The sequence below is a fragment of the Alosa alosa genome, chromosome 20, assembly GCF_017589495.1.
Source record: "Alosa alosa isolate M-15738 ecotype Scorff River chromosome 20, AALO_Geno_1.1, whole genome shotgun sequence".
Taxonomy (NCBI): Eukaryota; Metazoa; Chordata; class Actinopteri; order Clupeiformes; family Clupeidae; genus Alosa; species Alosa alosa.
Window position 1 is genome coordinate 27674109 of NC_063208.1, and position 17706 is coordinate 27691814.

The 17706-nt window shown below is 43.4% G+C and overlaps 1 protein-coding gene across 1 annotated transcript in view; it reads left to right on the forward strand.

The window, feature by feature from the left end:
• The first annotated feature begins 7557 nt into the window (after nucleotides 1-7557).
• The window catches only part of epb41a (erythrocyte membrane protein band 4.1a), a 71662-nt gene continuing 61513 nt past the window's right edge, over nucleotides 7558-17706 (forward strand). The window contains 1 exon segment of the mRNA XM_048229177.1: nucleotides 7558-7695. The gene's annotated coding sequence lies outside the window, so the exon portion shown is untranslated.

Consider the following 17706-nt stretch of genomic DNA (forward strand, 5'->3'; position numbering starts at 1 on the left):
TGTGTGTGTGTGTGTGTTGTGTGTGTTTGTGCATGTGTGTGTGCATGTGTGTGTGTGTGTGTGTGTGTGTGTGTGTGTGTGTGTGTGTGTGTGTGTGTGTGTGTGTGTGTGTGTGTGTGTGTGTGTGTGTGTGTGTGTGTGTGTGTGTGTGTGTGTGTGTGTGTGTGTGTGTGTGTGTGTGTGTGTGTGTGTGTGTGTGTGTGTGTGTGTGTGTGTGTGTGTGTGTGGTGTGTGTGTGTGCATGTGTGTGTGTGTGTGTGTGTGTGTGTGTGTGTGTGTGTGTGCGTGTGTGTATGTATGTATTCGTGAGAGAGAGAGGGAATGAAAGAGACGTACAGAGAAAGTAATGTGCCCACAAGATCATACAGTAAGTGTGTGTGAGCGAGAAAGACAAAAAAGAGTGATAGAAAGTGTGTGTGTGTGTGTGTGTGTGTGTGTGTGTGTGTGTGTGTGTGTGTGTGTGTGTGTGTGTGTGTGTGTGTGTGTATTGATGAATGTAGGCACTACTTTCATGTGTATGTTCTTGAGGCGACTTTCTGACTCCAAGTGGACTTTGCTCCGTCCGTGCCAGGCTACAGTACATTCTCCCATCTCTGTCCATTGATTTTCTAATGCCACAGACTGTTGGAGGGTAGCATTTGTTGAGCTGCAGGGAACATTAAGTGGCCTCTTAAAACAAATGTAGTGAAACTGCTGATGTAGGTCCTTCTGTCTGGTCCCCTGCTCTATGTCAACATGGCCTATTTCACCTGGCCCCACCTATCTGGGCTGACTAAGAACCTGTTCTGGGGATGTATTATTAGAACGGTGGGCTTTTTTTACTCTCTCTAACAAAACAAGGACATTTGTTTTACTGGTCCAGAAAAGTTGAGTGTTTATTGTCTGGTCTGATTCAGTTGCCACCGTTGTGATTAGTTCCATGTCAGATGTGGTTGATCCAGCTTTTATGATATTAAATAAAAGCTATATAGATTATATAATCAAATAGATTATATAATTTCCTGCAGAAAAGTGATTCTTTGGTGAAAGTGAGGTATCACCTCATAGAGTGCAATAGTGAAAACCAAACCTTTGTGTGAGGAAAAATAACATTTGCAGTCAAAAAAAGGCTTGATTCAGAGATACTGTATGTTTGATAATGTAGTTTGTGAGTCTTGCTCTGAGGCTCTCATGTGATGACCTGTTCAAGGTGAAAGGTTATCTAGATCACAAAGGACACAGGCAGGTTTGCCCTGTCTGTTCTGACAGCTGTGCACTGAAGATAAATAACCATCCAAAACATGTCCATGTGCTTTGGTGGGGGAAATGCCAAGGCTTTAGGAAAACCCTGTTGTGTGCAGCTTTGGATGACCAGAGCAACACAAAGTACAGCTACAATGCCACTGACATGAAATAGAAGGAAATGTTTACAGTCAACTGTAATCCGATGATGTTAAGTAGGGGTTTATTCATGGGGAAATTGAGGAGATCTTAGGGTAGAGTATGTAGAGTATGTCTGTATATGTATGCTATAACCAATGATACAATTAGAAATGTGCTATTTGTTTGTATGCTTTTCTTCAAATGACGGATAGAGAGATGACCCACGACTTGACTATTTCACTTCAAATGACGGATAGAGAGATGACCCACGACTTGACTATTTCACTCTCACTGTTGGTTTTCTTTGTGAGTTATGCACAAAGATTCGGCATCTTCTGGGCGCCAGTATGAGGATGGATTGAGTGGGGTTGGATGCTTAGGGACTGGACTGGTTTTTAAACAGGAACTTGAGTATGAACTATTCCCAGAGAGAGGGTCTCTTTATCCCACCCCAGCAGACACCCCTCACTCTGTGTGTTGCTTTACCAGATTGTCGGGACAGTTGATGCTGGTTAAACTAAAGCATCATGTCAGTAAGTCATTGTTATTGTGCAAACACATCCCATTGTAATTTCCTGCCAGAAGAAAAATGTTTTCATTCAGAAATTCAGATCTGTCTGTCTGTCTGTTTGTCCTATCTATCTATCTATCTATCTATCTATCTATCTATCTATCTATCTGTCTGTCTGTCTGTCTGTCTGTCTGTCTGTCTGTCTGTCTATCTATCTATCTATCTATCTATCTATCTATCTATCTATCATTGTGAATCAAGTCTGGACCTGGCAGTCAGAACCAAACCTTAGTAGTTAGCACTCTGGATTTTAGCACAGTAAGGCATCCTGCCACAATTCAAAGTCATTGGGAGCTTGTAATGCAGCTAGCTAGATGAAATATTTAAACAAACGAAAAGAAAATATGTCTTACTTCCTCCATCAATTATTCATGCAAGTTATTTCATTGTTACAACTTTTCCCACTTTCCCCCCCGAGAGGAACTACAGTAAACTAGTCAAGTCAGAACCCAATGCACACAGCTCAAATTCAATGTGTACATGGAATATAAACTGATTTCTTATTTACAGTTTATCTCAGTCACTTTGGTGCTTTTCTCACATCACTATTAACATTTGCACAGCAGTTAGTGCATTTCTCAAAACAATTAGTGCAAACTGCAAAACCTAGTGGATAACCTGCAAAAGCACGTCACTTGCTCAAATTCCTTAAAAGCAAGTATTCATGTCAATGAAACTGCCAATGTCATCAAAATGAGAAGTCTTGACACCATTGTTTATGAACAAGATAGTCAAATGACTTTCTCATGTTTTCATTATGACAGTTTATTCTCTCAGTGTTTTCATGCAAAAAAAGGTCAGAACTCGGTGACACTACCTGAACATGCTCAAGACAGCACTATACACTACTTGTACAGCCATTTGAAAACTACAGTAAAGTTACACATTGCTATAGTTAGGGGAGTAAGTGAGTACAAGACACTGAATACGTACAGTACGTTTTAATTTTTTTACTGTATATGCTCTCTGCAATTCTACAGCAATGTGACAGAATTTGATAACTAGTTCAACAATTTTGTATGTAATGATTGTGAATGACTATTCAGAATCCATACTAGTATAGTTAATTTTGACTGACATGACATAAGCAAATGATAATGTTATAAAACAGCAGAGAATTGTATGAAAGCAACTGATAGGCTACATGTCCAAAAGCATTTGCAATTTGTTCATATGTAGGAGAAATTGCTACTATGATGTGCCTAATGACTAAATGTTGTGGAGGTTGAACTAATAATTATGAGAATTTTCACTCTGATCTGAGAAAAGCACCAAAGCGACTGAGAAAAACTGTAGGTAGACAAACAAATGGAATATGACTAAGATTCTAAATGGGCCTAGTCCATAAGGTGTTACATAAGACATACTTAAAAATGTCTTATAAATGAATGGTTAAAGTATATATGCATAAAAATGTATGTCGAAGTATGTCAAAAAGGCTACAAAAGCATGCAAAAGTAATAGATTTCATGTTTCCTCTATAGCTGAAAATGTGACAAAATCACCTGTCTTAGCAGTTTGGAGTGCAGTTGCAAGTATGGGCACTAGGTGACAGCAGAGGGTTAAGCAGGGTAAATAGATGCACAGGTGGTCGCTGGTTTGGGTGCTGCTGGATCAACAACTCAAAACATCGGCAGGGACACAGAACAGACAGTCAGATAAACATGATCGTCTCTAGAGGTAGACTCTGATAAAACGCTCATAAATCCTTCACGTAAAAGCACAAAAACCGGCATGGATATTGCCCAATATACATATGTAGTTATCCCAAGCTCGATTCTCCTTCCGTTCCATTTATAAACTGACACCAGAAATGATTTTTTCCTCTCCGTGGAATGGAATACAAGATGACGTGGGAAGATTAGGTGGGGGTAGTAAAGATGACAGTAGCCTATCTCCTGTGTTGATACCGAAAGCAGGCAGCCAACATTTTAATTAAATGGGAGTGATTGTTGAGCTCCTCTGAGAACCGTATCTCCGCAGCGCTTTTGTGAAATGCTCGAGGTTTAATAAATACCCGTGGCTCCGATATTACAGACAGCGCAAAATGTCCCATAATAACGCCAGACTTGGGGGCGACGTGGTTGCGAAAGGGAAACTGGGGCATGTGTTCAGGAACAACACAAATAAATATATCTACTAGAATCATGAATAGTTTATGCCTGCAGCGGGCTTATGAATATTGAAATGGTATCTCCGACTGATACGGATGACAACCCATGGTTTTCAAGACGAATTACTGCACAGTGACCCATGCAGACAAGCCCAGCCCCCTTGATAGGATCAGCATTATTCTCAGCTGTTTTTGGGGTTATTTTTGAGAAACGCATCAACTGCTGCCTCCGACACACATGCACACACTCATGCATATATGCAGACACACAGGTGTATAGAGACATATAGACACATAAACAATCACACAGTACAACATACATGCACCCCCTCTAACAGAAACACACTAATACAAAGACCTGGATTACACTCTGTACAGGGTCCTATGTGCACATACAACTGTAATAAACACACACACACACACACACATACACACACACCACTCCGCTATGGTTCTGTACATGATTAGTCATACAGCCTCTTGTGTTACGGATAGTAACTCAGAGCTCTCTCTCTCTCTCTTTCCCTCACACTGTATGTGTGTGTGTGCGTGTGTGTGTGTGTGTGTGTGTGTGTGTGTGTGTGTGTGTGTGTGTGTGTGTGTGTGTGTGTGTGTGTGTGTGTTTGCACTATGGCTATATGAGTAGCCTGGAAATCCAGACCCACATCTAGAAAGATTTAGGATCTGGCTATGAGTAATGAAAACTTCGAGGGACGGCACCAAGAATGCATTTGAAAATATCACTGAAATACCAAATAACACTTCGACCAATGTTTACTGACTGATTACGGACTTCGACGCAATTGGATAACACTTCGACCAATGTTTACTGCCTGATTCCGGACTTCGACGCAATTGGATAACACTTCGACCAATGTTTACTCACTGATGTGTGTGTGTGTGTGTGTGTGAGATGGGTGCTCGTGCATTGATTGCGTTGCGGTCAAGCTGCAGGTTTGGTATCCTGGTCACCTGGGTTCGAGCCTGACTGCTCTCTCCCTTTGATTCGTGTCTCCATAAGACTCAACAAGTTAATTGATTCCTGAGAGTCAGAGCTGAAAGAGGTGTTGACAATGAGATGACACACAAACTCACTCTCACACACACACACACACACACACACACACACACACACACACACACACACACACACACACACACACACACACACACACGAACACACTTTTTTGTCTCTATCCCTAACCCCAACACACACACATACACACACAAACATACATTCATCATCCCTCTTATTCTTAAATATACACACTTAAATATACTTTCTTTCACACACACACAGTGATGTTCTCTTTGTACTTCTTTCTTTCAAACACACACAATCACACACATACACATACACACACACACACACACACACACACACCCGAGTACCAGCTGTGGAGCAGTAGTTCCCGGTCAGAGAGGCGTCCGGCTCTGCTCCAGAGGGGGTGTCCTCTCTTGAGGAGCAGCAGGAGGGAGCAGGGGGCTAATTAGTGCTCAGCAGTCTGGAGCACCGCTCTCAATTAAACACCAACAAAAGAAAGAAAAAGAAAAATAACAAAAAAGGGGAAAATAACAAGATTTTTTTTTAAAGAAGGGAAGCCAGAGTGGGAGGTCAGATTACACAACAACATCATGTACAGTATCTGTGTATTGTCAAATGAGCATGATTGCTGAAAATATATTTTGCACAGTTTGATTTCATACACACATGTGCAAACTAGAATGTTTCTTTTTTCTTTTTGCTAAGCTAAACGATGGAAGTGAAGTTTTCTTTTTCTCAGTGTTCACTGACTTGGTCCTTAGAAAGCTAGAGAGAAAAGACAAAATAATTGAGAATAGGAGGTAGATTGGTGGACAATACATTGGGGGGAGGGGGGGGCTGTCAGCTGGGGGATGGGTTGGGGGGCGGGGTGGCAGCATCTGTCCTGCTCTCTAAATGTTTGCTTTCTAAGCAATCAATATGGAGCTCCACTGGATACCAGTATGACTGCTCTAGTTTGGTAGGAGACTCTCCAGACAATGGGCCAGGCCTACCATTTCACCAGGGACAGTCTAACTAATAGTGAGAGTCATGTTATTGGGTCCTTATTACTGTGGTGGGGGAGAGAGGGAGAGCATCAGGATGGAGTCATTTGACCAGGGTGAGTAATGAAGGGAGGGGGCAGAAAGGAGGGCAATTAGGGGCCAGATGCCCATCTGGTGCCCCAGAGTCACAGATGTCAGCGGAGACACAGCAGGGGCAGGGGAGAAGCTTCTGGAAAGACGGGCTGGCTGGCTGGCTGTGGTGAAATTGGGAAGGGAGAGGGAGGAATGAGGCAGAGGAGGGGTGGGGTGTGTGTGAGAGAGAGAGAGAGAGAGAGAGAGAGAAGCTGTGTGTGTGTGTCTGTGTGTGTGTGTGTGTGCGCTGTTGCCCCTGTTGCCCCCCCCCCTCCCTCCACTCTCACGGGACTCAGTCTGGTTGGTGCTGTCATCTCACCACCCCAGACGGTCGGGCCCTGCACCTGCTCCTTACATTAGAACGGAGGGGCGTGGCCGCGAAGTGTTTGTGTGTGGAGAACACAAGAGAAAGTGAGAGAGGTAAGGAAAGGAGAGGGAGAGGGAGAGAGGGTGGGTGTTGTTGTTGAGTGTTTCCAGATAGCCATGGCAGAATAGTTGTAACACGTTTTATAACAGTGGTTTCGGCGAGAAGAGCGTAATCTTTTGTTACATTGAGCATCCTTGTGAGAACAGGCTGGCTCATTGAATTGACGCTAAATTTGGGAGAATAAATTGATTAGCGTGTTATATAAGACAAACTGCGTATGTTCGATCTATTTTAAGCGCAAACGCCATTGTGCATTGGCCAATGTTAAAATGTCAGGCTTCTTATATGTCTGATCTTGGAGAATGTGAAAGATTTGTTCTCAGGATATTCGAGAACTCTCTGGGTGACGCCACATGAGCACGCGTCGCCTCGCCCCCGCCCCTCGAACCCCCTAAAAGATGCTTTCATAATTTATTAGTTCTGATGGATGGTGGTTTAGGGTGGGGCAGGGGGAAGCGTGGACCCAGCCCTTTAAACACACGCCAAGAACGATTAGAATTAGCTATAGATGGATATAGCGTCATGTTTTAAGGATCTGATGCCACCATACCCCATAATAGGCTACGTAGCTCTACCGTTTGACAAATAATATGTAATTTTTGTTCACCAGCATCGTCTAAATGACAGAAAAATACAAATTTTCCACATATAAAATGCATGCAACACAAAGTAACTATTTGTGGCCGCAACAGTTGTAACGTGTAAATAAACACAATGTCACAAAATGACTACAAAATTGTTACAATGTGCTCAGGGACACATTTCGAAGTATCCTTGGTTACGATGCTGCAGCCTTGGCGCTAGACATCGACCATGTCCATCGTGATTGGATTATTCCTGCTCCTGCACGTCGCCCATTGGTCACTTCTATAAATACACTTACCTCATTGCATACGTAGCCCCCCCTTTTACTAGAATCTCAATACCAGTTTGAAAAAATATAGGATATCAACACACATGGGTTTGCTACTCCATATATCTTGCGAAAGAAAGGAATTGTGAACATAACTCATTTTTATTACTGCGGATGTATTTATTCTCGTTGATGAAATAAAGCGAAAGGTAAGTGTTGAGCTCAAGCCGAGTACCTCAGTGGCGGATTATGCATTGTGATGCGATGCTCGCGAGGAAGGGAATCTGTTGACAATTTTTTTCACATTCGGCGCCATTTTCAGACAGACCACTTACGCACCTGCCAGTCGCTTTAAACGCCGAATGGCTCGAATTTTCGAATGTGGATGACTGGCTCTTAGAGATACAACTGTTATACCAAAACTTATCGTTGTTTTTTGTTTAGTCTGTTCCATGTTTTTGTTTCTCATTGTTGCGGTCGCATGGAGCTTTCTGTGTGCGTGCTCATCGGAACATTCCCGAGTTGTCGATGGTTCTGTCGTTGTATTGGAGCCGAGTGAAAAGCAGTGATTTTAACGCAGCAATTTGAAATATTAAGCATACTTCATATATGTTATTTCGGTATAAATTCAGAATTATGTGAAGTCTTTCTGAAATATTTGACTTATCTGGGAAATAATCTTGTTATCGATGTGTCTAAGTGATCATCTCCTCTGGTTATCATTGCCCGTTTTACTCAGTGGTCAGATCCACACAGACCATCTTTTCATCACTTTTACTTACAGTTTCTCCGAGAATGTATCACCGAGTACAATTTGATATGAAGATCATTTAGACAATTTGAAACTTTCCTAATCTTATGAAATGGTAGTGTAAGTTATGGATACCTCCTAACTTTTAGTTGTTTACATTCATGGTTATCCTGACTTAACATGACCATTGATATGGATGTTATAGGTAAATTGTCCATGTGTTTACAGTGCCATATGTACAAAATCAAAATGAATACATTTGGATTTTTGTTTATATAGGCTATGTAGCCATGCTCACCTTATCTACTACTTATGTAGTACTACTGCTAAAAATATGTCCTTTATTAGGTACTCATTCTCATGACCGATCTTTTCACTCCAAGCTATTTAGGATAAAAGCATCTAGTTTCAGTATTGAAGGCAGGTTGTGTGTCAAATATTGCTGTTTGTTTGTGTGCTTTCTTTGAAGAAGCCATGCAGGAGAGTGACTGAGAGGATGTATAGATGGACTGAGCTCTTTGTTATTGCGCTGGTTGTGCACTGAGAATGCATATGTGTTCCCTGAAGCGAGGAAGAGAGAGGGCGTGTGTGTGTGTGTGTGTGTGTGTGTGTGTGTGTGTGTGTGTATGTGCGCGTGTGTATGTGCGCGTGTGTATATGTGTGTGTGTACACGCATGAGTGAAAGTGATGTAAGCAGACAGTGTGCACTTTGGGAGTACTGTGCTGGGACTGGTGGTCTCTTAGCATTTGACACCATGCTGGTCATCACACACCACACACACACACACACACACACACACAAAGACACAAGGTTCATTTTACACATGCACTTTGTCACTCAAAATGAAACTGCTCATGTCTTCAAAGATAGATTGAGTCTTTCTGTGTACATTAAGAGTATTTCTACAGAAAACATTCTGTATGCCAAGCTATCAAGGAAATATGTGTGTGTGTGTGTGTGTGTGTGTGTGTGTGAGTCTTGGCGTAAATGTTAGAATGAGCATACATGAATTGTGTGAGAGGGTCAGGGCTATTGTAGACTGCACATGGACACAGACTGTGAGTGCGGTTCCATGCAGCCAATAAGCGGTTCTGAATCAGTTTATTAGGAATAAACCGAATATGCGTGTGTCTCTTAAACACCTTATTCTGATTGAAATAAACCGAAAAAGGCCATATTCTGTTTACTAATAAACCGTTTGCACACCCTAGCATATGCCTGTTTTAAACGGAATATTGAAAACACCTTAAACGGAATCTGCTCCCAGAAGGAAGAGTGTTGTAGGCCTGCACATGCTCAATTCCCACAGAATTAGGATAAAATTAATCAATTATCTCCTGCTCTTTCCTAATCATGGCGAAAAAACGCGCACACTGTTGGAAAGACGAGGAGACAAACTTAAGTCTTGCAATCATGCAAATGTCATGGAGTTCATTGACGGGAGAAAATGTCGTAATAGCGACGTTTTAAAAAAAAAATTGTAAAAAACTTTGGCTATCGACATGCGTCTGAACCCGTGAAATACAGGTGGAAGAACCTGAAGACGCTGTATTATTCAGCCAAAAGAGGGTATTCCACCAGCTGAGATTTATGTCAAGACGTTGGGAGCCTATTTGTGGGCTGCGTCGCTGACTTATTCGGAATAATGTCGATTGCTATGTAAACAATGGAATGGAATGTTGACATAAACGGAATTTGGGCAATAACCTGATTCAAAACGGTTTATTCCCGGCATGAAAATGTGCTCTGTGTCTTCCCTTTGACAGTTAGAAGCCAGGCGATCCATCACCCAGTATCACAGCTGGTGTGTGTGTACTCACATGAGTAAGTAGGTGTCTAAGTGAGAGTGTGTGTGTGTGTACTCTTGCATAAATAAGTAGCTGTCTGTGAGTCTTTGTATGTGTATCAAGTGTGTGCTAGAAGTACAATAGAAGTAAGTGTGTGTGTCATTTGAACAGGGTGTCACCATGCCAGCCTTGTTTAGATCATCACCAGAGCCAGCCCAGGTGCCAGCAGATTACAAGGCTGGCTTCAGCCCCCCCATCCTTTAATGTCCCTATCTCTCACTCTCTCTCTCGCTCTCTCAGTCAGACTTTCCCTCTCACTTTCGATCATGAACTGATGCTCAAATTTGTCCTCTCTTACTCACGTTTTCCTTGCTCTCTCACTCTTCTCACTCCTCTCTCACTCTCTCTTTCTCTCCCTTTGCTGCCTGATTCAGGTCGCTGACATGTGATGTCATTTCTGTCGGTGACATAAGTGTTCTGAATTTATCAGGCTGCTGTTCCACTTCTGCCAAGTGCCGTTTTCCCATTTCCTCTTTTTGTAATACTTTATTATCGGCTGTCCTCCACACTTCATTCGTATGCCCAAGCACTCAAAGAAACTGCGCAGATTTGTACTTAGTTTCTGGCTCAACTGATTTTAGTTTCTCTCTGTCTCTCTCTCTCTCTCTTACACACACACACACACAAGCTCACACACACTTTTACATGTACGCACACACATTGTCACTCTTGACGTCTCCATGGTGATCAGGTGTGTCACTGATTGGCTCAGCCCCCGCTGCCTGAGCCCCATGTGTGTGTCCCAGCTGGTGGCTGCCCTCCTACCTGCCACTCATGCCCGCACACCCGCCCGCAACCCACCTGCTCTCTGCTCAGCTCACCACCTACCCCCCTCCCCCACCACCACTACCCACCTCCACCACCACCACCACCACTACCCCCTCCACCACCTGCCCCTGTACAGCCCCTGTCCCTGGACTGTACCCATCACTCACGTCTGTGGTCAGACCCCACTTACTACCCTGCCCCCGTCCAACACCACCACCACCCCTCCAACACCCTCACCCCTCCAACACCTCCACCACCACCCCCACCATCAGCACCAGTGCAGGGCACCTGCCCCTGTACAGACTGCCTAACACCCATCATTCACGTCTGTGGTCAGACTCCACCTAGTTACCCTCACCCCCCGTCCCCCTCCAACACCACCACCACTACAACCCCCTTCCATCAGCACTAGTGCAGGGCATCTGTACAGACTGCCTGTACCTGCCACTCACCCACTCAGGCTGCACCTGCTGTCCTCCTCACTGTGCTTCACCATGCAGGCCGAGGCTGCCCCCTTCCGTCTGCAAGGTCCAGCACTGCCTGCATCATGTGACCTCATTACATCCAAGGATGTAGAAAAATGAGAAAGTATTCAGCTTTACGACACTGGAGTTTTTTCCATAAAAGGATTACTCTAAATTATTAATCTATTATCAATACAGTCGGCGATTAATAGCTGACAACTAATCGATTCATTGATTAGTTGTTCTGGCCTAGTTTGTTGTGTATTGTGAAGTGACATTGGGTGTCATGAAAACCATTTATAAATGAAGTGCATTATTATTACCTGTCCTTTACCTGCGTAATGCTGGGCAGACACTGTGTGATTCTTTTCTGTATACAACATGATAACTCACACTATACACTTCAATTGGTTGTGACTGGTTTGCTTACTCTGTACGTTCAAACTGCTCACACTGCAAGACAGCTGACAAATATTTCTGACATGCCAGAAATCCAATCAGATCGGACCGGAACAAGAATGTTGTTTTTTAGGTCTTGTAATTAGGTGCTGTTGGAATTCGATCCGATTCTAAAGTCAGTTGGGTCCGACTGAATCTGGGCTAAAATCAGGCTCAAATAGCACAGTGTCTGCCTGGCTTTAGAGTCTACTTCCTACCCCCTTACCCCCACCTCCTCTACCTTGCCCTCACACTCACTGCTGGCTAAACACCACAACAAAATATGTGTGTGTGTGTGTGTGATGTGATATGTTATCTACAGTACGTTGCTACATTGAGCTGTTGCCAGTCTGTATTTTAAACAAGAGACTTTTTACTGGCAATGGATGGGCCTGATTTCCCTTGTTCCTGTTCAAAAGTGTGTGTGAGTGCAGTTCACAGCCCTGTAAATAACATGCTATAACTGGATATAAATAACACAACACTTTTGCAGCCTCTGCACTGTGAACTCTGTCAACCTCCTTCACTACTTCTGAAATATCTCTGTTCTTCTGAACTAGACAGGCTTTGATGGTGTCATTTTTTATACACTCGGTGTTACGCAGATTATGTGGCGAACAAAGAAACACAAGGGGCAGCTGAGTCTAGAGTCCTACTCGCACAGACTCACTCATGTCCACTTCCTGTGTGGTATATATTCTGTTCGTCCCACTGGCAGGATCTGTGTTCTCTGACGCTTGCTAGCCTTGGCACCTTGTGTACACATACCGCCCCACTGCCTTTGACAAGCGCTGAAATGCTGCTCCGTACATACAGTAGGCCGCGACATGAGTGCCACGCTCTCCGCTTGCAGCATTTGATAACATCCAATTCCATTGTCATTCAACACAACCCCGCACACCAGCGTCAAACTCTGCCACTGCTGTGACGATTACGATTCAGCTCTATTTTTGTCTGTTCCGCTCAATAAAATCTCTTATTTATTGAATGCTTGAACATTTCAGGGCAGTGACAGAAAGTGTCGGCGTACTTATGTGGGCACCTATATGCGTAGAGCTGAAGTTGTGGCCAGGTGCACACCCCCCATAATGCTGTCCTGTCAGCTGCGGACTGTACTGCACTGTACATTTCCCTCACGAGATCAAAAGAGTATATATACTTATATACTGTCCGGCATGGCACTGCATCCGCTGGATCTCTTCCTGTCTTTGTTGTTATCGGGGAGCATGCTCAGAAAGGCCCTGAGTTCTTCCCCTTTCCCAGAAGTCCTAGCAAGAAGACCTTTATAGTCTAACCAAATGATAGACGTGATGTAATACAGAAGGTTAGCGGTTAGTGCTTGAACTTGCCCTCTGCTTGTGAGTCATACGTCTGGGCCTTGCTTGGGCTTTCTGAGTCACCCCTCATCCCTGCAGAGAAGAGGGGAAGACAAAACGTGGAGGGGGGGGAGAGAGAGAGTGGGGGGGTGAGATGGAGGGAGGACCAGAAGGATGGAGTAGTCAGATTGAGAAAGGAGGAGAGGCAGAGTTTGAGAAAGAGAGAGATAAGGATCTCGAGGAGGAGGAGAGAGAATGGAAGTTGGGCTAGATGGGGAAAGAAATGGAGTTTTTAGAAGGAGACAGAAAGAGAGAGAGAGAGAGAGAGAGAGATAAAGTTGGGCTAGAGGGGGAGAAACAGAAGGATAACATTGAGAGAAAATGGCGAGGAATACACAGAAAAGAGAGTGTGTTTGAGGGAGAGAGAGAGAGCAAGAGATGAGAAGGAGGGTGGGGAGAGGGAGGGAGGGATGTGACTGAGTGATTGACAGACATGTCCAGCTGCCCTCCTCTCCCTACATATCAGCCCATCCTGAGTGAGTGAACGAGTGCGCACGAGAGAGGAGGGAGGGAGGGAAGGAGAGAGGGAAAGAGAGAGAGGGAAAGAGAGAGTGAGGAAGGGAGGGAAAGAGAGAGTGAGAGAGCGCTCTAATCCTACGCAGGCCCCGATTAATTTTAAAGCCGCTTTCAATCCCTAAGCTCACTTTCTGTGCCCGGTTAGATGCGAGGGCTGGCCTGACCGCTCTCCCTCTCTCACTCTCTCTCTCTGGTCTCCCGAACTCACCAGCCATCACGCTGGGCTCTCTGCTCTGCTGACCGCAGTGCTGCATGCTCAGACCAATGTGGTCAGTCTGTGTGTGTGTGTGTGTGTGTGTGTGTGTGTGTGTGTGTGTGTGTGTGCGCGCGCATGTGAGTGTGTGTGTGTGTGTGTGTGCATGCTTGCAAGTGTGTGATTGTGTATGCGTGCCTGCGTGTTTGTATTTATGTGTGTGTGTGTGCGCATGTGCGAGTGTGTACGTGTGTATGACCCTAAAGCACTTAGGTGAAGCAGGGGTGTGGGATTAGCACTACTGTGCACTACTGTGCACTACTGTGGTTGGGCAGCATCAGATACCAGGTTAAAAGATTATGGGCTCTATCGTGCGTCCCAGCGCAATTGACTTTGTATACTCGCGCTTTTGTCTTTCCTATTTTGCAGTCAAACGATATTGAATTTTTCCCTCCACAGGTAATGCGCCTGTAAATTAGGGAATTGATTAAGCCACCGGGCTGTTCAGCTTAAAAGACGAGGCGTGTTCCGCGCAAACGCTCACTGTTGATATTTTGCAGTTTCAGAAAACAATTCCGCCACAGACCAGGAACTCCTTGTCTAAAGTCTGTGGCGCAAATGCAGATGCTATTTTGAGGGCCTGCGTGAATGAATGTGTTGCACACCAATCTACAGACACCCCGCGGATAATATTTGTCCATTTCCGGTTTTGTTCGTTGCATTGGTGACCTAAAAAATTAGTAGCCTACAACATCTACATGCAAGATATTTACAAAAAAAACGCCTAATTATGACCTATTAATTTGGACAACTTTATACAGCCCTATAAAGGCCAAAGTTACCTTTAGTTTTGTTCCAATTTACCGTTATGTATGGCTTTAAACATCGCTATGCGCTTTAACATCAGCCTAAGCATTATTCCAGCTGTGCTAAGGTTTTAAGCACCAGAATTTTGCCTACCTTGTTGTAGCCCATCTGAAATAACTCCAAGCTTTATGTTCCCTCCATCCTTTCGTTATTTTCAAAAAACGTTTTATATCCATGATGGCCTTAAAGTCTTGAGTTAGTGAATTAGCTTAAATCAGCTTTTATGAGCTGTTAACCAGCAAATAGTACAAGAAAGCAGCAAGTATGGCTACAATTTCTGTAGTTGCTGCACCCATTCATTCTCTCTCCTGCTCAAACGAATGTTGTGCGTGCATTAAGTTGATGATAAAGTGTTTACAAACTCTACTTAACAGAAAATATTGTAAATAGCCCACTGTCATGCAGTTAATGGGATATACTGTGCAGAGTTGAAAGTTAGGTCAACTTGAAACTGTTTCTCACAGGCCGCCTGTGCTGCGCAACGCACACTTTGTTCCACTCATCTATACAACATAGTTCCCATTTCGGTAAACCATACATAATTTCAAAGAAACATATTACCACTGAGGGAAATCAGTGTGGTGTCCATTAAGATGTGAAATCTAGCTGCATACATTTTCACCGAATCACAGATGTGTTGATGACATAAATTAGGAAATATTAGATGACTTAAGGAGACGGATGTTGAATTGCATGCCGATGCCATTTAACCCAAATGCCCCAGCGCAGCAGCACGGAGAGAAGAGATTAACTGACAGAAGATATGCATTGTCTATAGAGAGGTAATGTTAGATTACATTCATTGTACATAGCAAAAATATCACCATGCATTCATAATCTCGTGATTCAGTGAGAGTGATCCCAAAAACATCGGCAAGTATGTCTTTGTGACAATTCTGTATTACATTTTGTCAAGAGGAAAATCAATAGCTGACAGTTCCTAACTGAACAGTAAAATTATAGTGCTGTGAACGCCCTATTGCGCTTCTGGCAACACGCTACCATAATAGCAATCAGCTATGGAACAAGCATGCCTGTTGTTAAAGGGAATGTGAGATGACGCCCTGATTGGTTTATTGCACGTTACGCTGTGTGTGTGCTTTTTACTTTGTTTGAGCAATATCAGGAGGTGTGTATTATGTTTCTGCGCTTGTGTGTATGTGTGTGTTTGTGTGTGTGTGTGTGTGTGTGTGTGTGTGTGTGTGTGTGTGTATGTGTATGTGACAATGTTTACTGTATTCTCTGTGTGTGCTTCTACAAGAGAGATAGAAAACAGCGAGCATATGTGCCTGTGTGTGTATGTGTGTGTGTATGTGTTGTGGCCTGAGGTGGATGCTCCACCTGGGACCAGTGAGGGCAGACTTCCTGCTCTTTCTGCCCACTCAGCAGCTTCTCCAAGAAAACAACCTTGAAACACACACACACACACACACACACTCTGAGACTAAAGTACTTGCAGCACTTGCAGTGTGTGAGTGGCACACACAAGGGCACCCGGAGACAAGGAGTGAGTGCCAACACTCCAGGAAAGTTTACACACTAGTTTTACAGGCAAACACACACACACACACACACACACACACACACACACAGAGAGAGAGAGAGAGATGACTAGGGTTTTGAGTAAGGGCCAGGGGCCTGAAGGAGCCACAGCTGAGCTCTTGGAGGCTATTGACCAATCCTCTCTACAGTCACTTCACACTCAAGTGCTGCATGACATTTTCAGGCCAACATTTAGTGTGTGTTTTTCTGTGTGTGTGTGTGTGAGAGAGTGTGTGTGTGTGTGTGTGTGTGTGTGTGTGAGAGGAGAGAGAGAGAGAGAGAGAGAAAGAGAGGGAGTGCTGTGTGCAAATGTGTATTTCTGTATGTTTTTGTACTGTATATATTGTGTGTGTGTGTATGTGTGTGTGTGTGTGTGTGCTCTATTTTGACCCCCCGAGCTCTATACACAAAGGACTTCTGTCAGTGAACAAGTAAGAGAATGGGGACATAAAAGTGAAAGTACAAGCGTGAGGACGGAGCGACAGACTCTCTCTTTTCATTCTTCTTTTCTTCTCTCTCTCTCTCCCTCTCTCTCTCTCTCGCTCTCCTCTAGAATTCTTTCCTATTACCAGAATGTGTTCTCTTGATCCTTCATAAGAAAAAGGCATACATTTTAGTAAAGTCCTAAACCTAAGATGGCCACATACCCTTAAATAAAAATGCATGTTAGATTATCCAGATAGATTATCTTAAAAGACACTTTGTCTCATTTTGTATCAATACAACAATGTCAGGTCTGTCTTAGTATGGTTGAATATAGACTTTGACTAATAGACTCTTCCATTACTTTTTCATGTAGTTTTGTTACAAAAATACCTCACATGTAATTATGCTATTAAAAGGCAACAGTCCAGGGTACTCAGGGAAAATTAAAGTACATTTTAGTGAAATAAATCAACAAACGCTTAAACACACCTAGATCCGCCAATGAAATACACTGAAGATACAATGGTCTTGCACACAGTACACATCACACATACAGCTCTGGACAAAATTAATTAGAATAAGTTGATGGTCATATTCAAATTTGCAGTGGTCTCTTAATTTTGAATATGACCGTCATCTTATTTGAATGTCACTTAGCAACGTAGGATGACATCAGAAAAATGTGCAGTGGTTTCTTAATTGTTTCCAGAGCTGTATCATTGTGGGTCTAGAATATCAGCATATCAGATTCTTCACAGAAAAAAACTAAGACTGGTTTAAATGTTATTTTTTTTAGTTCTTCTTTATGGAACGATGCAATTAGAGGTAACCTAGACCATTATGATGCACATTACATTTTCGAAACAGAAAAGACATCTTCATAGGAATTCCTCTTAAGCCTTGTTTATATTCATTTGTCAGTTAAACAAAAGCAAAAAGAAGGCCGGCACTCTAAGAGTCGTGCCTGTTTTTTCATCTATTGGGTGGCAACATCAACCCCCCCCCCCCCCCATTCTCCGTCTATCTAAAAA